The sequence below is a fragment of the Palaemon carinicauda genome, chromosome 27, assembly GCF_036898095.1.
Source record: "Palaemon carinicauda isolate YSFRI2023 chromosome 27, ASM3689809v2, whole genome shotgun sequence".
Taxonomy (NCBI): domain Eukaryota; kingdom Metazoa; phylum Arthropoda; class Malacostraca; order Decapoda; family Palaemonidae; genus Palaemon; species Palaemon carinicauda.
In genome coordinates this window covers 39,263,950-39,287,366 of record NC_090751.1, presented here as the reverse complement: position 1 = coordinate 39,287,366, position 23,417 = coordinate 39,263,950, and the positions used below count along the sequence as shown (strand labels likewise).

Sequence of the window (23,417 nt, the reverse complement as noted above, 5' to 3'; positions counted from 1 at the left end):
ATTTAGTCATGCCCTCCCAGAGAAATCCAAAACCACCGATGTGGCTTATAGCTGAATCAAAGGGGGTTACAGGGAATTATTTTAAAATATGCAAATTGATTCAGAAAAAAGTAGGAACTATTGCACCAGGCGATATATCTCGTTTCGGAAAAAATAGTTTCCTTATCCATGCCAAATCCAGTACACAGTCGGTAATATTGTCCAATATGAAAATAAGTAATGATGACATTAAGTTAGATGTCAAACCCCACCTAAATTTTAGCTACGGAAGGGGCGTAGTTTTTAACAGAGATCTATATGATTTTACAGAGGAGGAGATACTGGCCATGTGTCCATTAAATGTTTGGAAAGTTCATAAAGTCCCAGGTACATCAATGATAATCCTTACGTTCCAGGATGCTGATGTACCTTTTCATATTATTATCGAGAACGAAAGGATTAAAGTAAGACCCTTCAAGCAGAAGCCATTGCAATGCTTTAATTGTTTTAAATTTGGGCACCCGTCCAAAGTTTGCAAAAATGAGAAGATGTGTGGTATTTGCTCCAAATCTTACCATGGAGAGAGTGCATTTGGAGCCAGGTGTTTAAATTGCAGCTCGAATCACAAATCCACAGACAAGATCTGCGAGCTGTATAAGTTGGAGGAAGCTGCCCTCAACAAATCAAACTTAGAACACATAAGTGTGACCCATGCCAAAAGACTATTAAATAAATCAAATACATATGCCAAGGCATTAAAATCAAACCAACCTAGCGCTGCCAATAGCTCAAAAAAAAGTATACTATCAGACAAAATGTCAAATAACGAGGTAACCATATCACCACCTGAGGCTTTACCACGGTGCATTAACACTAGGTCATTGCCCATTGCTGTACAGCCTTCAGCCGCCATTACAAAAAGTAATACAAACCTCTCTCAGGCCATGTCCCTGCCTGATCTGATGGAGGTTCCACTTAAGACTAACTTACCTGATGCACCTGTTGTGGGAAAGGTGCAAAAACCTCGAATCCCACCATCTATTAATCGCAAAAGAGAGAGACCTCCATCTCTCTCTCCACCCTCCATTAGAAACGTTAAGGTTATGACATCAAATAAATTTGATGTTTTATCTGTTGATGTTTCTAATGAACCAGAAGATGGACTAAATAAATCAGAAATTCAAGTTGAGGTCCACCATCCACCTCAACAAATAGATAAAAAGAATACAAAGAAAAACACCAACGTTAAACCCAACATAACAAGACCACCTCTGAAGAAACATACTGGTAATGATGTTAAATTAAAAACTGCTAATGGGAAGACCTCATCCAAGATGTCTTCCAGAAATAATCCATAGTTTTCTCCTCCATTTTGCAATGGAACTGTCAGGGTTTGAGGGCGAAATATGAAGAACTTAAGCTCCTAATTCATGAGCATTCCCCCATAATTGTATGTCTACAGGAAAGTATGCTTGATTCTAACACTCCTAGTCCTCGAGAGTATGTTAGCTATAGAACTCCATATAATCAACAAGCAGGGAGCCATGGCGGAAGTCTCATGTACATTCGTCGAGATGTTTCCCAAATACCCATGTCTATACGTACAACCCTGCAGGCAGTTGTTGTACAAATTGATATAGGGAGAAAATATACAATATGCTCTCTGTACTTACCTCCAAATGATAATATTTTATATGATGATTTAGCAGAGGTCATTCAACAACTCCCTCAACCTTTTCTCTTACTGGGAGATATGAATGGTAGACATCCTTTATGGGGTGATGTTTTGGCCAACACAAGGGGCAATATTATCTCATCAATTGTGGAGAATGAGGATGTGGGACTCCTTAATACAGGAGATTCCACACACTTCCATGTTCAGACAGGTATTTTGTCATGCATTGACCTTTCAATTGCAAGCTCTAACTGCCTTCTTGATTTTGATTGGAGGACATTAGATGATTGGCATACTAGTGATCATGCACCAATCATTATAAATACCAACAAGGGTCCGCCTTTGCAAAGATCGCCACGTTGGAATCTAGACAAGGCAGACTGGGTTAAATTTTCCGAGCTAAGTGAAATCGAAGGGAGAGCAGAACAGTTTGAAAGTGTTGATGATGCCATAGACCTACTGAGTGGAACTCTTCATACAGTAGGAGTCAATTCATTTCCCAAAACAACAGGGTTATTCAAACGACGACCAGTCCCGTGGTGGTCTTCAGAACTAACTGCACTCCACAGAGCCACAAGAAGATCTCTAACACGATTGCGTAGACGCAGAACTGATGAGAATTTAACTATGTGCAAGAAATGTAGAGCACAGTTCCGTCGTGCCATGAAAGAAGCAAGGAGCCAGTCATGGATGTCTTTTGTTTCTAACATTAACAGTCGAACACCACCATCTTCTGTGTGGAGGAAAGTAAAAAAGATAGCTGACAAATTCACCCCCAACCCACCACCAGTGTTGAAGGTGAATGGCCAGTATGTAACTGAAGCAAATGAAGTTAGCAATGCCCTTGCTAATCATTTTTCAAATGTATCCAGCAAGTGTGAAGGAGCCCCTGGTCACCAGTATAGGAGCACTGAAGAAAAGAAATTTTAAATTTTGCAACAAGAAGGGAAGAGTCGTATAATTCTCCTTTCACTGAAAGAGAATTTGATTCCGCACTTGCTCATTGCAACGATACATCCCCTGGACCCGATGGAATTCCATATGCAATGATTAAACATGTACATTTTAATACAAAGCTATTTATTTTAAGCATTATTAATAGAATATGGCATGATCATAGTTACCCTAGTGTTTGGGAACTAGCCATTATTTTAGCCTTTTTAAAACCCGGTAAAGACAAGTTTTTAGCAGCAAACTATCGTCCTCTTGCATTGACATCTTGTTTATGTAAAATCATGGATAAGATGGTCAATGCAAGGCTGATATGGTACCTTGAAAAGAAAGGTATTTTATCACCGATTCAATGTGGATTCCGAAAAATGCACTCAACGACTGATGTGTTGATACGACTTGAGTCTTCTATTTGTGAAGCCTTTGCTTCCAAACAGCACCATGTTACAGTATTTTTTGACCTTGAAAAGGCATATGATACCACATGGAGATATGGAATTCTTAAAACCATTCATGAATTGGGATTGAGAGGAGAGCTGCCACTATTTATTCAGGCATTTCTTTCACGTAGAGTTTTTCAAGTGAGAGTGGGGGAAACTCTATCAGAGAGTAAGTGCCAGGAAGGAGGAGTTCCTCAGGGTAGTGTGCTGAGTGTAACCCTTTTTGCACTAGCAATTAATGGGATATCCTCAGCCATTCCCCAGGATGTTCTCTCAACATTATTTGTGGATGATCTCTCAATATCATTTGCTGGCACTAGAATGGCAATGGTTGAGAGAAAAATCCAACTCTCTATTGATAAAATTATCCAGTGGGCTGACATGAATGGATTTAAGTTCTCGACAAGTAAAACTACCATTGTCCATTTTTGTCGTATCCGGGGAGTACATCCAGACCCGGATATATACATTAAAGGTCAACGGATACCATGTGTATCGGAAACCAAATTTTTAGGTTTGATATTTGACTGAAGACTTACATGGGTTTCTCACCTAAAAGCGCTAAAAGCTAAATGTGTTGAAGCTCTGAATATCTTGAAAGTATTGTCCCATACATCATGAGGGGCAGACCGCAATACTATTTTAAAATTATACAAGGCCTTGATTTTTTCCAAAATTAGTTATGGTTGCGAGGTATATTCTTCAGCCACCCCAAGCCGGTTAAAAATATTAGACTCGATACATCATGCAGGTATTAGATTGTCTACTGGAGCTTTTAAAACCTCGCCTATCCCAAGTCTCCTTGTTGATGCTGGAGAGTTACCTCTAGACCTTTACCGAATGTCTTCCATTCTTCGATATTGGTTTAGATTGCAAAGACTCCCTAACTCTCTAGCCTTTCAGACTGCAAGCCTTGTAAGACAAGCATCATACTTTGAGTTGCACCCAAAATCTCATCAACCTTATGGCTTTCGGGTGAAACGATTATTAAATAGTCTGGATATAATTAGAAATAAGGTACTTCCATTCAAGGTATCATCAACGCCTCCATGGAAGTTACCAGAGATATCTTTTTGTAAATATTTTATTGGAGATAAGAAGAATATGTCAGACCTAGAAGCCAGGTCTCTTTTTAATGAACATGTTAAAGAACATAGAGGATCAACTTTTATCTATACTGATGGCTCCAAATCTGATGCTGGCATTGGATTTGGAGTACATAGTAATGGTTTTAATTGTAGAGGTGCACTTCCTCTGACCGCTTCCATATTTACTGCGGAACTGTATGGCATATTAACCGCTATTGAGAAAATCGCGTTGGAGAAGGAGGGTAAATTTACAATTTTTAGTGATGCAAGGAGTGTCCTTCAAGCTATGGAAGTTTTTAATTCTAATAACCCTCTAGTTTTAAAGATTTTAGAATGGCTTTTCTTTATTGGACAGAGAGGTATAACAGTTCAATTTTGTTGGGTTCCAGCACATGTAGGTGTGTCCGGGAATGAGAAGGCAGATTCACTGGCTAAGGAGGCTGCATCCGAGTTGCTGCCAAGAAGGTATCCCATTCCCTGTAATGATTTCTTACCTGACATCAAGAAATTGGTTTGCAATGAATGGCAACAGCAATGGGATAGTCAAAATGGCAATAAAATGAGGGAAGTAACAAATGACATATCTCCTTGGAGGTATAATATGATGCCCCGAAAATGGGAGACGTCTCTTTGTCGTCTCCGTGTTGGTCACACTCGGTTGACACATGAGTTTCTGCTGAAGGGCCAACACCAACCGTATTTGTGACAACTTTTTAGTACCTCTAACAGTAAGGCATTTGTTGACCGAATGCCCCAATCATAACAACTTGCGGAATAGATATTTGTTTAAGGCTCGAGGTGAGGATGGCAGGTTCATCCTTGCCAAGATTCTTGGAAATGATGTGTTCTACCATGCAAGTGGCATTTTTAGATTTCTTTCAGAAGCAGGTCTTCTGAAAAATATTTAACTTTTATGACATTAAATTTTTATGATTTTAATTGAATACTCTTTAAATTTTCATTTTATTTCATGTTTTATTTTTGTATACATAAATTAAATGTTACCGGCGTCAATGACCTTAGAAGTCAGGATACCTGAAAACTTTAAATCATTCATTCATTCTTCTGTTCCAGAAGTTTTCAATTCCTTCTGTGAAATTTGAAGAGCCTGCATTCATGTTGCCAGGTTCCTTCATCAAATCCAACACTTTCATTGCTGCTTCGGCTGCTACCTCCTCCCTTGTTTTCACCTATGGTATATGACTACCTTGTGAGCCAACTTTGCTTGGATAAGTTTGTATAAGTTAGGAAAAATACAAATTACCGCATTTCCTGTGTCATAAGACGCACCTTTTTTTTCCAGAAAAATACCTCCAAGATATAGTTTATAGGAGACTTTGACAACCCTGAAACACCTCGGTAATGGCATACAAACACTCACACGCACCAGGCATGAAATATAAGCCTATAATTATCCTTCATATATAATAAATAAATATATTTCTAATGCACTTTCATTGATTAGTGAAGACAACAAGATATTTGTTTTTAATTTGGTGGACATCTGATGACTGGCCAAGCCATCTACAAGCAGACGATGCCAGGATTTCTCATTGTCTATGCAGTATCTATTTATTTTCTCATATTTTGTTGATATCTTTTAAGAAAGCAATATTTTGGTAATGACTTTGTTCTATAGGTTCCAAAACTAGACAGGTAGTGGTTGGTGAACAGAAACTTGAAAAAAAAACACACTGCAATTTGAGTGTAGTGTTACCGAGTTAGCTGTAAATCAAGTAGACCTAGAGTCACACAAACAATAGAAAAAATATTCCACCTTGTGAAATTTATACAAATTCTTTATTTGATCCATAACTAATTTTGTATGAAATGTGCACATGAGGAATTTGGGAAATATTACTGGAATTGTACTTCTCTACTTGAATTTGGTCATGAGAAATTGGAAACACTGCTTTCATGTAAACAAAACACTTGAAAACATTGTTACAATAGTTGGAACTATGACTGGTTTAGTGGCTTTTATATGAAAATGTCATAAAATTGGGATAACAGGTGTACAGCTAATTGATATTAACCTAACACATTTCATTATACACCTAAAATATGAAAATACTTGCCAAACGAAAAATCGCACTGGAATTCGCCGACTAGGAATTTCTGCTACGATAGGGTGTAAAATCCTCCCTCTTTTTCTTTTTTTTTTCTTCAAAATTACTTCGCTAGTGTCTCATGACATGGGAAATACAGTACTTTTAAATTTGTCTTATTACTTTCAAATTTATAATTTTTGTTTAGTTACCTGAATATATCATTTATGTATTCTGTCACGTCCCCAACCTCCTAGTGTGGAGGAGTTAGATAGTGTCATAGCGCGAATGGCCACTCACACTCGCTTGTCATAGTTGCAAAGGCGGTCAACTCTCTAGCATTGACAGGTTAACGGTTCACAGGGTGTTAAGATACTCTTCCCATGCTGTATAGAGCTCAGATTTGTTATCCCAGGTAAAGTTTTTCCTCCAGTTAAAAAAGGACTTCCCACCTTAAGGTGAGTGTATGTAAAGAACGAAGGTTTGTATTTATGCAGGGACAAATGACAAATTTGGAAATAATTTTTTTTCCTATATATAAGCCTGAACTTACACACACACTTGCCCTACCATAACCTTCCCCGCTAGAAGCCCTGCCTGCAATCAAAAGTAAGCTCAACTGTAGGTTGTGTGTGTGTGTGTGAACTGGGCTACCTCAGGTAATTAGCGGAGGGCGCTTAAAAGTTTTTGTAGCTTAACCATCTTGCACTGAATCATATATCCTATGTAAAGAATTCATTTGTTCCTACACTTGATACAAACCCTCATTCTTTACTGTAGGAGATATTCTAGCGCGAGCTGGAAAATACGGCAGAAAAACCTTAACAAGGCCGTTAACGACCTTGCAGGTAATTACCCACCTGTTAGTGGTGGGGCTGCTGTTTACCTTCAGTCGAAATCTAGCCGTCGCAGTGGTAACACCACTGCTCCTGCTTTATTTGTCTGGCAGACTAGCCTTTCTTTTTTGGTTTTTTGGTTAATCCTTTTTCTTTTTCTTTGTTAGATGTGATGTCTTCTATTATGAGGAAGTGTTCCGGGCGCATTTATGTTGCCGGTGGAGGTGGATCCTCTTTCCCTATGCCCTGGCTACAGAGGTCATAGGTGTTCTGAGGGCCCCCTTGCCAAGTATGTAGAAGTGGGCATCGCAGTACCTCCTCCTCTTCCTCCTCCACTTCATTGTCCTCGCCCTCTTCGGAGGCTAGGAGGGAGAGAGAGAAGAGGAAAAGGAGAGCTAGCTCTCCTTCACCCAGACGTTCTCGCCGGAGACACAGGCGACATAAGAAGAGACATAATCGTTCTCGCTCTTCCTCACCTTCTATCTCTTTGCGAAGTGTCTCGCCGCAAGACTATAAGCGCTCTTGTCACAAACTTAGAATAGCAATTCCTCCTTACCCTAACATAGGGCATCAAGACCGCAGGCGCCAACATGCGCATACGCTCCAACAAGAGCATAGCTCCATCACGCGCCATGCGCTCACCTGCGCGCAAACTACCTGCGTGCCACCAATCTCCTGCGCAATGGCGCTCTCCTGTGCGCCAGTGCTCTCCTACGGGCTCCCGCACGCTAACATTCTCCTGCACGTGCGCATACGCGCCTTACATCTCGCTCTCCTGCCCGCCATACTGCGCATTATCCTACCTGCGCGCCAACTTTCTACTGATGGCAGGACTTCTAACAAGTCAGCCATGCTGCCTTCTCCCGCATGCCAACCCTTACCAACGCGCCAACCTTCTCCTGCGCGCATCCGCAAGGATATGCTCGCACGTTTGTGAATCCTCTCCTAAGGATGCGCGCAAACTTTCTCCCGTGCGCCAACATTCTCCTGTGCTCCCACGCGCCCCGTATGAATCCACTGTGCGCCCGCGCGCTAGGAAACTTTCTCCTGCGCTCGCGCTCCCTACGGCTGGCACAGACGTGCGAGAACACACTCCCGCGCGCCCGTTTACGCCTTCACCTAGATGTTCTCGCCAAAGAGACAGGCGACATAGGAAGAGACGTCATCGTACTCGCTCTTTCTCGCCTTCTGTCTCTCCCCGAGACGTCTCGCCTCGAGTCTATTTGCGCTCTTGCCACAAACCAAAGAAGAACGCTCTCTCTCGTCATCGTTCTGCCTCGCTGTCGTCTTTCTCTTGCGAGGGATCATCTAAGAAGCCAGGAGCGCGGCCAAGGGCAAAGTACGTCCTGACCTCGAACCCTCTTCTTCGCATAATCGTTTGAGGGTCTCCGTTCGCTCTAGAAAAGTCAGATAGAGCGCTTCTCCTTGCTTCACTCCATATCTTCAGAGAAGATCGCTCTCGCCTTCAAATTCTTGATCTCTGACCCTTTGGGGTCTCTTGACAAGGAAACTTCGGTTTCCTGGTGCGTTATCCCTTCGTTTTCTCGCAACTCAAGTTGCTGAAACCTCGGGCTCTTGTGCATTTAGTCTCGCTGACACTTTGGTGTCTCTTGACAAGGGAAACTTCCGTTTTCCGTTGCTCTGGCCCTTCGGGTTTTGGCAACACAACCTCTAGGAGCACACACGATCACGCTGAACCTTCTGGTTCTTGTGAAACAAGTCACCAAGAGTTTTACTCTTATGACAGAGAGTCTTTGGACTCTAGTCGAGTGGAGTGTTCGCGTATGCTCAACCAACACTGCGCCCATGACCACCAAGAGTTTTACTCTTGTGGCCGAGTCTTCAGACTCCCGTCACGCAAGGTGTTCGCACGCAATTAGCGCTACACACGCAAGTCTCCGGTCATAGACTCGCCGGGTCAATCCCTCACTCTCGTGTTTCAGACAGGACAACCTCCCCAGTTCCTCCCTAATGAGTTAAGGATTACAAGTCTCTCGGAAACCTCAGAAGAAGATGCAGGGGTTCGGCCCTTCTTCTCTTCGGTTGAGAGCAGGAGGGAAAGGGGAAACGTGTTAGAGAGGCCAAAAGAAAACACCCAGATAGCAGCGACGTAGAACGCAATGCCGATGGTTTTGGCCGCTTTGTTGGTTATCCTGCGCTTCATGTGGCAGCTCATGAGCTGCCCTAGTCACGAGGTAGCACTCGTTGTCAACCTGCAACTTGATCAACTTGGGAAACATAGATTGCTGCCAGGAGATTCGCCTCCAGGGGTTAGAGAACCACCTCTTACGAGGGAGTGATAACCTTCCTCTGAATTGGGCTGCGTGAGAGAACCACCCCCCTTCCGAGGGAAAGCTTCCCCACTTCAGCCATTCAGCAACCTTCCCTCCTTCGTGAGAAGTTGCGAACAGCTCGATGAGTTTTACCTCTGCTATCTCGTCCCCGAAGACTGTGCTTTCTCCCTTTGAGCTGGGGGAAAAGGAAGTCTAAGGCTTGTTCCTCCTTCGGGGGGAGGAACTTCTCCATCATTCGCGAGAGAGATTATTACGCCTACACTTTTTTCCCATAAGAGCTGAGAGAAAGGTTGGCTCAGGCGATGTCCTCTGTCGGGAGGACCTCTCTCTCGTTCACGAGAAGGAGATTATTACGCCTACATTTTTTACATAAAACTGCGAGAAAACTTGCCTTAGGCGATGTCCTTCTTCAGGAGAACTTCTCTCGTTCGCGAGAGAGAGATTATTATGCCTACGCTTTTTACCCATAGAACTGGGAGAAAGCTTGTCTTAGGTGATGTCCTCCTTCGAGAGAATTTCTCTCTCGTTCGCGAGAGAGATTATTATGCCTATGCTTTTTTCCCATAGAACTGGGAGAAAGCTTGTCTTGGGCCATGTCCTCCTTCGGGAGGACTTCTTTCTCGTTCATGAGAGGGAGATTATTACACCTGTTTTTCCCATAGAACTGGGAGAAAACTTGTCTTAGGCGTGTGCTCCTTCGGGAGAACTGAGAGATTATTACGCCTATGCTTTTTTCCCATAGAACTGGGAGAAAGCTTGTCTTAGGCGATGTCCTCCCTCGGGAGGACTTCTCCCTCGTTCGCGAGAGAGAAATTATTACGCCTACACTTTTTCCCATAGAGCGGGGAGAAATCTTGCCTCTTAGGCAATATCCTCCTTCGGTAGGACTTCTCCCTCGTTTGCGAGAGAGAGGTTACTACGCCCACGCTTTTCTCCATAGAGCAGGGAGAGAGCTTGTTTTAGGCAATCTCCTTCGGGAGAACCTTCCTCCCACTCACGAGAGAAAACTTGTAGGAGTTTGCTGATCCACGCTCCTCCCCCTTATGCTTTTGGTTCTCCTCCAGGGGCAGAGCGAGAGCCTTGTCTTAAGCAACGTTCTCCTTCGGGAGAACAAATCTACCCTGCGGAGGAGTTATCTTCATCCCTGACGTTCTCCCCCTCGTGCTGTAAGGAGACGTCTTGGATCCCCTTACGGCGAGGCTCACACTGGGCTAATCCTCGAAGAGAGACACTACTCTTCCAGGCTCTTCTCAGTCACAGAAGCCTCGGCAATGGAAGCGACTTCAATGTCCCTTCTGGCTTGACACGTGGTCTGATACAGTCGGCTACCTCGCGAGGCACGAGGACTTATCAAACCAAGACTCCAGGCAGTCCCTACAGGAAGTCCTAACTGCTGGGGTCAAGACAATGGACTTCTTAACCACTACAACAGCGACCATGTGGAGCAATTGGGTTCTCAAAAGGAAGGATCAGTAGTTCCCACACTTCCTTTTATACCTCAGTGAGGAAAAGCTCCTCTCAGTCTCGGCGATTAAGGGCTATTGCTCAGCCTTGAGCCTCATCTGTAGACTGAGAAGGGGTTGACTTCTCCGCCTCAGAAGACATCACCTTGGTTGATTCGGGGTATTTAAATGATCTTGCCCCCCAGTTGAGAGTAGACCATCACCATGACACGTATCTTACGTTCCCTGAAGGGTCTGCCCTATGAGCCCTTAAGGGCCTCAGGCTACTTTCTGAACCTTAAGACCGTCTTCCTCGTACCTCTGTCTTCGGCAAAAAGGGTCAGTGAGCTACATGGTCTGTCTTACGTCACCCATTCTAAGGGATGGGGGGGGGGAGTGTCTCGCAACTTCGTACCGGGCTTGGTGGCTAGACTCATAATCCTTTATCTACCAATGAGAGATTTCAAGAATGTCAGTTTTCCACCCTCAATAAGGTAACACAGTATACAGACCAGTCGTTTCTATGCCCAGTCAGGGCGCTAAAGAAATATCTGAAGCGCACCAGACCTTTCAGACCACGTCTCCGTCATCTCTTCCTTAGTACCAACAAGGTAAAGAAGAGAACCTCTCGCAACACCATCCCTTTGTGGCTCAAGAAATTTATTGCGAGGTCTTTTCACTTAGACCCAGAGCCCATCAAGTTAGGGGAGTGGCTGCCTCACTGGCATTTAAGAGAAATTTCTCAGTCTCCCAAGTCTTAAGTGCTGGGGTCTGGAAACGCCAATCTACATTCACCACTTACTATTTGAGCGACATGTCACATAGGTCTCTAGACATCCTTTCTATAGGGCCTATTGTGACAGGTCAACAGGTGCTGTAGCTACCTTACGCCCTTTCAGGGGACACTAACCATTGGCTGAGGATACTGGGTTACACTAGGTTTTAAGAAGGACATCCATCTATCTTCTTCGTCTCCTTCTCCCTCCCATCTGGGGATCCCAGTCTGTATCCAGTTTCAGCTGGACTCGCCAATGGAAATAGGTATGATACTCATCTGATTCCTCTCACAGGGGATAAGTTATACTCGTGGTCACGAGGTTTCCCTTTTGCAAGGTCGTGGGAATCCTAAGTTTGAAGGGGTCCGAGTCGAATGTTCCTGACCCACTTCATCCTGAAACATTTGTTTCCTTGAAGCTGCAAACCTTCAGTCGTGCTGAGATTATGGGGATCTACAAAGAAAGAAGATTAACGGAAGATTGTTGTTTCAAAAGAGTCTAGTCTGAGGACTATCTTCCTAGTAATAAGGAACTCCTTGGCCACTCTGGCCTCAAGACTAAATCTCCTATAGTAAAGAATGAGGGTTTGTATCAAGTGTAGGAACAAATGACAAACTTATAACAGTTTGTATTTTTCCTAACATACAAACCCAAATTCTTTTACACAAATCTTCCCTCCATCACCGCCCCCTTAGGATAGTCCTAGCTAGAATCCGATTGAAGGTAAACAGCAGCTACCGACTGGCGGTCCCCCACCACTAACAGGTGGGTAATTACTTGCCCGGTCGTTAACGACCTTGTTAAGGTTTTTCTGCCGTACTTTCCAGCTCGTGCTAGAATATCTCCTGTAGTAAAGAATTCGGGTTTGTATGTTAGGAAAAATACAAACTCTGTTATAAGTTTGTCATGTTTGTATAGTTGGGAAAAATACGAATTACTTCCAAGTTTGTCATATTTTTCTAATTGGTTATCTCTTGTTTATTATTGCAACTATTGCAAATCACTTGTTTATTGTTTCTCCACACAACCCTAGTAACATTATTTTATTAAAGATCTTTTTACATAAATGTAATTGCTAGAAATGGTGGGAGAATTTTGTAAATATTTTACCCTTTTTTTTTTTTCAGGTGCATAATGAGCAATGGCCTATGGGGGATTGAAAGTTGAAGGTTTGTAATTTAGCTGCTTTTCAGTGAGAGCATAAAATCTATAAAACAGCCAACTGGATTAGCTGTAACTTTAAAAGGTAGGGCCAATAAAGAGCAATGTCTGTTATATTCAAATGGTATAAAGAAAAATATTGGCTCATTAGTAGGGTGAGGTCAAATTGACTTTTATTTGAATTAATATTGTAGTAGCCCTTTTCTGGATTTTGTTGATTATTGATTGTCAGTGGATTGCATTAGGACAAGTTGGTTTATGGGTTGAGTAAGATTTAATTTAGATAATTTGATTCATAATTAGTTATTCAAGGCATAATTTTCTTGGTAGTAGATTACAGGATGATTGTCTTCATTCCATACTGCATTGACAATTGTTAGTTAGACTAATTCTAGATTTTACCCATTGAAGGTAGTTACAGGTTTGCAGTAGGGAGGCCCTGCCCCCACACCAGCAGACTAAGAAGCCACTTTGACTAAAGCTCCCTGATCGTACACATGTAAACTCCGTGTCTCTCTATCTTTACTTTTTTTCTTCTTTCTCTTTACAGAGTGAGTGTGTGTTTTCCCCCACACTTATACAAACCATCGTCCTTTACGTAGGAGAATGATAACAGCAAAGCAAGAATATGGCAGTCAAATGTTTTTGTGGGGTATTGAAAACTCGCCGGGAACTATCCTCACTTGCTCACTGACAAACCACTTTGATTTCAGCCGTTGGTGAGAACATCCCCCTTGATTTACTGGCAGAAATTAACTTTTTGTATCCTTTTTTTTTTTTTTCCAGTGAGTTTGTGACTCTGTTTGTCGAGAATGCTGACAGATATGCGGAAGCGTCTTGGAGTGCTACATTAGACTGCAGCATGTTTATGAGTGCCGGGAGAATGAATCCTCATCAGCTGGTCCCTTCCTGAAGGTGGCACTTATGTAATTAAGGGTTACCTTGTGATTAATGTCTGGATTGGTCACCCTCCCAATGGAAGAAGTACGGCAGGAGACGGTAGAATTAGTCTAAAAGGGACCCTTCTCCCTCGGGACCTTCCTCAAGGTCGAAGAAGGCTAGACTTCCTGTACCCCCCCCCCCCCCGACCTTTTTCCTTTGATATCCTCCTACGGTCAGTCTGAGAAGATTGGTGATCCTTTAACCTTAAGGTAAGCCCTGAGACAAGGGATTCCTATTGTTTCCCCTGGAGAAAAAGAAAGGCCTCCTTCAGAATGGGAAGGTTTACCTTTCCAGAAGGAGGATGCATTACAGATGTTGTGGATTCCTTTGGTTTGATTGGTTCCCTGTCGGGGGAATGACTCAAGTATGCCCCATGATCCAGACAGCAGCGTGCATCCCAGGCTTTGAAGGACGTCGGCCCATCAGTGTATGTAAGGAAGCCTGTGGCAGCCTCCAGTCCACCTTTGGAGGCTTCGATGCGAGATTCTTATCCCAGTTGGTGTTCCCGAGAGAGGCGCATTACGCTCACCATCGACGGAGTTCTCCTTAGGAACGTAGCGCTACTGAGCAGGCTTTGAGGATTGTTTTCAACCTCTGCTTTATCTTCCCTTTTCGGAGGTGGATAGTAGAGCAAGTAGACCTGCTTCTACCTCATTTGCCTCTCACAAAAGCACTTCATCTTTGTAGTACTCTCCTAGAAACGTGCCTCAACCAATCGAGAGGCACTGAAGTACATCTTTTCCAAAAGTGCCCCACCCATTCCCGTCTCCCACAGAGCTGCTTCATCCATTTTTCCTCAGCCTGGAGGCAGCCACCTAAGTACACATTTTCCAGAAGCCTTTCACCCAAGTGCACCTCCTCCAAATGAGAGACTCCTGAGAGCGTCTCAACCACTTCAACGTGACTCATCTAGGCGAACCTCCTTCAGAAGAGAGACTTCAGTGTTTTCTTCGTCCAGGAGCGCCTCAACCACGCATGCCTCATCAAGATGCACATTGCCAGCACACATCTCTCCCAGACATGCATCACCCACTCTCGCTCACTCTAGAGGACACACTCCACCAAAGCAGGCTTCTCCTGAGTGCTCTGCTTCTAGTAGACACACCCCACCTAGATATGAGTCATTGAAAAGCACTTCACCTTTGCATTTGTCTAGTGAACGATAGCCTTCCAGACATGCGATGTCCCAAGATTAATCGGAAGTGACTTTTTTTAGATGTTCAAATCCCAGACAAACAGTGGTAAAGAAGGTTACCCCTATTGCGTCTCCTGCTCCGGGGCCAAAGGCAATCAGAGTTGTTCATCTTGGGTTCAATCCAATATTTATCAACCTCTAAATCATCATCATAAAACTGGACAATAGAAGGCGTAATTGAGGAAAGGCCTAGCTAACTCCTCCCCGAGGAGATGGTAGAAGAATCTACAGGGGATCTCTATCCCTCAGGGCAATTACCCTTATGAATAATTATTGCCTCCCCCCTGGAGATGACAACTCGACTCGCAATCCTCTCCCCTAAGAGGAGGAAAAGAGAGGATCCTCTTCTGCAGCTGCACAGGAAAAAGTAGAGGCCAGCTATTAACCTGTAAGTATTTACACAGAATAAGCCTCATTCTTCTAATCATCTTTCCCCTTTTGCAACTACTTCCCGACAACCGGAGCCCAAAGATACAAAGGGAAAGCCGAAGAAAAGCTTGGATCCTCCTATAAATCCCATGCTTGCAAGAGACTCCCAGACTGTGGGAGAATCCAGAAAGGGAATAACTGTCACACCTTTTTCTTCCCATCCTTCTCTTAGGGCAGAAGAGCGACCCTTCTACTTCACCGAGAAGGTGCCTTTTCATTGTGTCATGACCTAAAGATTGTGGTTGATTGAAAGAAGTCTGTGATAATGCCCATGTGAAGACTCATTTACATAGGAATGGACATTTACACAGTCCTCAGGAGGATGTTCCTGTCTCAAGACAGTCTGTCTCACTTAAGAGGTATAGCTCTCTCCTTCTTGCAGTAATCTCATTGGTCAGAACATCAGTGGATGCTTCTGAGGCACCTGGCTTCACTAGAGCATCTTGTGTCAAGCAGCTGTCTTCACCTTCAGTTACTTCAATGGGAGTTGGAAGGCCAAAGGTCTCGCCATCTCGATCACCCCTTCTCACTAGTGTTGATAAAGGAATAGACCTGGAATGGTGGCTGAACAATTCAAATCTATTAAAAAGGGTACTGCTTCTGGTCTGACTCTGACCCCCAAAGTTCTACTCTTCCCAGATGCGTCCATGGAATGTTGGGGAGCGCACCTCCATCAGTGCATTATATTGAGTCGGTAGTCCAATAAACATAGCCGAAACCATGTCAATGACCAAGAGCTGAAGGTAGAATTCTTGGTGCTTCAGCACTTATACCCTCTTCTGTCTGGTCACTCTGTTATCTTGATGAGCAACACCTCCACCATGGTGGCCTACATCAACAAGCAAGGAGGCACCGTGGCATTGCATCTTCACCAACTTGTAGTAGACATTCTTAAATGGATGGAATTCAACTCTATTGTCTCAACCGCTCATTTTATTCCAGGCAAGAGTAATGTATTGGCGAACAAGCTAAGCAGGAAGACCCAAGTAGTTAGCTCAGAATGGACGCTCGCGTTCTAAATCACGAGGACGACGCTCATGTTCGTGAGGACAAAGCTGCCGTTCACGAGAGCAACGTTCACGCTTGAGAGGGCGCCGTTTGCTAGGATGACATTCACAATTGCGAGGCCAACGCTCACGTTTGCGAGCTATGCACTCACGATGTTCACCCCGTTCACGATCGAGGGCTAGATGCTCCCGATCACGAACAGTACGTTCACGATCGCGAACCTTGCCATCATGCAGTAGAGATTTTCAGATGGTCACAAGATCATTTGGTGTCCGTATCAGTTTGCTTCTTTCCAGGCAAGACGAGCGTGATCGCAAACAATCTGAGCAGAGCGACTCAGATAGTAGGCTGCGAATGATGGCGAACAATGTCCTGACTTTGTGGGGTTACCCGACTGTAGGCCTGTTTGCAATAGATCTCAACAGCAAGCATCCACTGTACTGTTCTCCAGTCTCAGACCCTCAGGCTCTATGGCAGGATGCATTTCAACAACGGTGGGACAACATCGTGTACGCCTTTCTCCTATTCTTTCTGAAGAGAAGATTGCATAACAAGACCAGAGCATCCAAAAATCTAATGATAACCCTTGTAGCTTCACTATGGCATCATATAGAGTGTTTCCTGGACCTCCTGCAGCTACTAGTAGTTCTACCAAGAGAGCTCCCTCCACGACCAGATCTACTCAAAACAACCACATGCAAACATCTTTCGCTAAACTGTGCAGTCGCTTTGACTTCATGCCTGGAGACTATCCAGCATCTCCTCTCTTAGAAAGGCTTTTCACAAACAAGTTGTTGATACTTGAATAAGTCCTCAGTCTCAGTGTACCAGGCAAAATGGACAATCTTCTGTGGTTGGTGTTGTGGAAGGAAGATCTCTCCTCTATACCTCTATCCTCGTAATAGCGGTGTTCCTTGTATACCTCCGGGAGGAAAAGCTCCTTTCAGTCTCAGCGGTAAAAGACTATCGCTCAGCCTAGAGCCTCGCCTTTAAGCTGAAAGAAGTGAATATTTCCTCTTTGTTTGCTTTCTTTACTCATATAGAGTTACAAGATCACTTGCCCTCAGTCAGAGATCAAGCCTCCTCCCTGGAACGTGGTTCGTGTTCTGAGGTCCTTAATAGGACCTCTCTACGAATCATTACGCCATGCAACTGACCGAAAACTCACTTTGAAGATGGCGTTCCTGCTCGCTTTAGCCTTGGCAAGGAGGGTCGGTGAACTTCATGGCCTCTCGTATGACATCGCCCATTCAAGGGGATGGGGGAAGTGACACTGAACTTCGTCACTGAGTTCATTGCTAAGACTCAAAATCCGGGGTTACTGGACCATAGATTCGGGCCCTTTTAGATTATGAGTCTACAGTATGTTGTGTAACCAATGATCCAGATCAATTGTTACTGTGCCCAGTGAGGAGTTTAAGATATTTTCTTAAATCACTGCAGCAACGCAGCCCCTACTAACATCTTTTTGTTAGCTCCGGAGGGTTAATTTTATTTTAAATTTAGGGTATATTTTATAAATCTTAAGTATTTTGGGTGCCATGATCAGATCAGCTGATGCACATACGAATCAATAATAGAGTATTGTGTATGCTGTTTCTTAACTTATTCTAAACATCTGTATATAGTTAGGATCAGTGCTATAATCTATCATAATTTTCATATAATACATTTATAACTCATTACAGTAATAGTTCTCTCTTTTGTTCGATGTCAGGATGCCAGAAAACTTCAACTCTCTCTCTCTCTCTCTCTCTCTCTCTCTCTCTCTCTCTCTCTCTCTCTCTCTCTCTCTCTCTCTCTCTCTCTCTCTGAAAAATTTGTTTCTTTGCAAAGTCTTATTGAGCATTTATTATCAAGCACCGCAGAGCTAAAAACTATAAAATATCGTGCATCACAGCATAAATGAAACTCCGGTTAACGTTATGCGATTCAACTCGCAGTACAAGAGAAGCATCTCAAATAAAACTATTGAAATTATGATACTAATTGGAAAATGATAGATCACATAATAATTGTTTCTTTTATTAAATATGAAATGACCTTTGGTAGCATTTTTTTTTTATTAAAGATATGATACTAAAATGTGAACATTTCATGCATTATTGGATACAGTTAGGTGAAACACCAGTTAAATCAAAATGTGGTTTATTTCAAATATAGCTATAATTTTTTACACAGTAAATGTATAGGCACCATACAGAGAGCGCTAGGACCAGCCGAGTGTAGAGATTGGTAGTGGCGCGCAATGCTCCTAGCTTGAATTTTATTGTGATTTTTATTCAATAGGTATTGTATTATTTTTGGCCACAAAAAACCGAAATCGCGACGCAAGCACGCACGATTAACGAGGGCCGACTGTATTACAGGTTAGCGTGTGGAAACTTCAAAATACGTTTATAGCCCACTATTTAAAAGACGTGACCCACAGGAGACTCGATACGTTTACTATTAGACCTCTGGTGGCTGCTCAACAGGTGTTTTAAGAAATACCTTGGCTCGTTGTTGGACATGTAGCAGATGGTTGAGAGCATTGGTTACCCGGATTAAGGCTGGGATGAATGAGTGTGTCTGGCATTTTCCTTTCTTCAACTCCCCCTCCCTTGCGGTGCAGCACCATGTGTCCCTCTGCTGGTAATTATCACTTCCCTCGTGTAGCCTAGTATAGTCATAAATTAATATACTATCCATGTCTCCGTTGCTTCTCGCGAGGTAAGCAATGGAAAACGTCTTTGCTAATTCCTATATAAACTCAAAATGAGTTTGTTCATATAAGACGTACATAGCTCTCATGACAAAGAATTGCTCAAGCCACTATCATACTCACTTTGTATGTTTAGCGAGTTGTCAAGGTTTTCCCTAGACCACATTCATATACTGTACTAGGTGAACCCGGGACAAATTCTATCCCAGAATTAGGACTTCTACCCTCCTAAGTGCGAGTCATCCACATAAATAATTTAAGGTTTGTTAGTATGGGAACTTATGACAAATTTGGAGATAATTTGTATTTTTCCCTAACTATACAAACCTGTAATTATTTATATAAATTGGCCCACCATCACCTGTCACCCAGAAATCCTGCCTGTAACCAAAAAGTGACGTAGGTCACGTTCGTGAGATTATATATACAGGTGGCTGGCTACCCCCCAGCCACTCCCGGCCTACTCACTCAATCAGTAAGGCAGGGTTGCCACCTTGCACTTTTAGTCTAATGGCTACCTTCCAGCTTTGCCGAAAGATAATTCACATAAATAAATATAGGTTTGTATTAGGGAAAAATACAAATTATATTGAATTTGACATTTTTTATATTGAAGTGTGCCGTAAATTATTTGAATAAGACTGATATATCTGTACAATTAACATCTTTTATTTATTTTTCAGACTAGAATTATCAAAAGAATAAGAAATTATTTAAAGCTTACAGCTCAAACCAGGAAATTAAACAGCAAATAAGTAAGCCAAGATGAAGGTCAGCAGCGAATAATCTGGGAATTACTACAGAAAATAATCTAAAGTTTTCGAGGAAGACAAAATACAATATCTTATAAAGAGCATCATTGAATCATCTCGACTGAAGCTGCCCGTCTATCATCAAATTTTTGGAGTGTTGAAATACTCTTGTAAGAAATATCGTTATAGTTCACAAATATCTTGAAATGCTCAGATGACCACTTTTGAACTTTTACGGGGTTGTGTATTACAATGGTCATTCCATTTAAATCTGATAGGGTCAATAGCAATCACTAATTGAGGATGAAAAATTAGTTGAGTTACAGTGATCAAGTAATATGAATTTTTACAACTACTATATTACCAGATTATTTAAAGTTTTTCAAAGCGTTTTATTTCAGGAAGTTGTAAATTTAATTATTAAAGGTACTGTATTAACTTTAACTCAGTCTAGTAACAAGTATTTCATTAGATCTTGATCTTTCCAAAATCAGTGCATATAAAGTCAATTTAGTTAGATTTTAATTCTAAGCATCTTTGCATTAATAAATACATGTGATGCCTATTTTTTTTTTTTTTTTTAGTAAAATTTAAACACCCAAAATTTAACTAGACTATTAGGTCCAGATCAACATTTATGACCTTTTTTGTACTTTCTAATTGAAATTTGGATTGAGAAATTTCCCAATTATTATTTGATATTATACAAGCATTCACAGTTATTATTTGATATTATACAAGCACTCCCAATTATTACTTGATATTATACAATCACAATCATTTGTTTAGTTGCCTGCAAATTATTTGGCAATTATAAATATGCCACATGTTAATGGATTCTTATTGCTTCATAATATAATTTGCCGGAATTATGATAGGTAATATATGTTATGGTTTTATATATATTATTGTAAATCCTTTTGAAAAAGGAGGAAGTTTAATTTTAACAGCCAATTAAAAGACCAACAAATGTAAATAGAAATTTGCTGCTCATGTTTTCAACTTGCTTTAACTAAGTGTTAAATCAAATTTAAATTTCCTCTTGACCTCTTAACATACATCTAGATTGTATCACTTTTAAGATTGTGCAGAGTACTGTAAACAAGTTATCTAAATGTGTGAATGAGGGAAAATTTATTTTAATGATTTTATTGGCAGTTGATTCAAATTCATTTTACAGTGTAAATTAAAGTTCATTTATTTATATAACCTCTAATTATTCTAACTCTATGAATATCATTTCATCTTTTTCTATGTACACCATTTCTTCTCTGTCTTTCTAAATTTTCATCTAATTACCAGCTGTCATTGCATTTTCTTCTAAACAATGTTAAATCTATTGTAGGAACATTATCTCTTAAAAGATCTAAGCAGATACGCTTAAGATGATAGCTATTGGACAAATTTGTTAAATTAGTTACATTTTTTGGGTGGGGTGGGGGGTGTAGGGGGCAGAAAGAATAGCTTATCATATTCCAGCAGCCAACACATACATAAGTATTGGTATTATAAATATACTAGAAAAGTAAAGAAAAATACACGTATTGATGATTTGGACTCCCCTTTTGCAAGAATGACATATTCTGCTTATTTGAAAATTTTAATGTAAAGCCCCAGTACTAGAATTATTTTCCATATATTTTAGTTACACAAAGGGAGAAGCAAAGATATTCTGTAAATATTTTGTTTTTTATTCATTAAATATCTACATAGTTTTCGGGTAACTAATCCATTTATCTATCGTAAAGGTAGCCAAGGCAAATCATGAATAGAATAATTTTGAAAATTTGTGAAAGGAATCACTGTATTCAAGGTCACAAATAGTATTGCTTAGCATTAGGAGGCTAATATGATTCTCTGTCTCTCTCATCATTGAATAAAGTTATTTCCACATCAAAAAATATACCCATTTCAAAATAGGTTATATTGTTTTGAAACTTTTTTCCTGAGGTGTTTGTATGCTCTATCTCAAAACTTCATGCCAAACATGTTTTATTAGTTTTCATAAAATTAAGATTTTCCCAAAATTCAATATTTTTATTATTTTGGTCTCAACATTTCAAATGCTTGTTTGCAGTACAAGATTGTATTTGTTTTTCCTTAATCTAGTGAACGGGAATTCGGATTTCAAAACATTAGAATGACAAAATTTCTATTAAAAGGATAAAATCTGTCGCCTACTGGTTTTAAGCTTTGCATATTCTTGATATAAAAGGGGCAGTTAACTGCTTCATACTAGAGTCTACAATATAGCCTATATAGTTAATAATTGTATTTTGGGGGGTTTTACCAATTAAATTTGTTGAAAAGTTTTATGTAGGAATAATAATCTACTTTTGAGTTATGTGGGTCTTAGGGGAAACCATCAGAGAAGTAATTATAAAGCGTCATTCACGAAATATTTCTTGCTTAAAATAGATGTTCTAATTGGTTTTAATATAAAATTTCAAGATTATACTGCTTAAATGAGTAGTTATACCTAATGGAAGGGTGAAGATTAATGCTTTGTAAAGAGAATGCACCTAAGGCACTGCTTTGAAGGAAAGTAAAATAACCAGGCCATGATCAATTATTTACGACAACAGGAGTAATAAATAGCTTTAGGGAAGCATAGAGAAAAACAATTACAGGTTTCTTGAAACTAAGTTAGTGAATGCCTGCTAGATTCCTTTCATTGTAGCATTTTTTTGTAGGAGTTTTAAAATAGTATTTACAAATTTAGAGGGTAAAGTTGTGATTGAAAATTTCAATTGAAATAAAAATGTAGATTATATCTTTTAAATCTATCAAATATGTTTTTATAGTTAGAATTGCTGTGCAAATGTAAAAGATAACTTCATATAAATAGTATGTGAATTGGAAATGGTAATTAAACATTAAATGCTTAAAACCAGTGGCTTTCTATATAAATAAAGTACTGCTTTGTCATTTACGATTTTATTAGATATATATATTAACCATCAAAACTTAATTGAGAAGCAAGATGCTTGTATAATTCATACTCTGTATTGGTTAGAATGATTGTCATTATTTGTATTGTAAATAATACTAAACATATGTTACTTGAAAGGTATGTTACATATAACAAATTGACGAAGAAACGAAGCAATAAAGATATTTTGTTTATCGTGGAAAACCTCGTGAGCACACTGTTAACATGTTCCGAAATAAGAAAGGATATATTGCAATCAAGTGACATGCCATATTGAACGGAATAAATGCTAACAAAACAGTATTTCAAGAGAAGAGTTGAAATGATTTGAAACATTTTGTTGTAAACAATAGATGCTACTTCATAATGTCAGTTGCATAAAAAAGTATGTATGGATGAGAATACTTGAAGATGCAAGAGCAAGGGTCCCGAATGATAATTTATGGCAAAAAAGTGCCATACCATGGGTAATAGTATAACCACATATATTGAATAAGTAAAGGTAGATGGCCCTGTATTTTGACATCAGTAATTTGGGAATTACTTTTTACTTTACTTTAGTTACATGTAGGTTCATTATATTCAGAGCTGGAAATGGTTCATCCATGTTATTGAGTAAAAGATATTTGAATAGCTTATTAAAATCAACTTATCCATAAAGAAAATGTCTTAAGCAATCCAAGGGTTTTGCAAGGTGGTGTGGGGTGTTCATTCTTAATATCCCCATAACGTTGTCTTTAAAGAATTAAACCCCCCCCCCCTCTT

The 23,417-nt window shown here is 40.8% G+C and overlaps 1 long non-coding RNA gene across 1 annotated transcript in view; it reads left to right on the top strand.

Annotated features, from left to right (window-relative positions):
* The window catches only part of LOC137620697 (uncharacterized), a 36,727-nt gene extending 16,986 nt beyond the window's left edge, over positions 1-19,741 (top strand). The window contains exons 2-3 of the long non-coding RNA XR_011040096.1: positions 12,657-12,775; positions 19,652-19,741. This is a non-coding gene — a long non-coding RNA (uncharacterized lncRNA). The remainder of the gene's footprint in view (positions 1-12,656; positions 12,776-19,651) is intronic.
* The last annotated feature ends 3,676 nt before the right edge of the window (positions 19,742-23,417 follow it).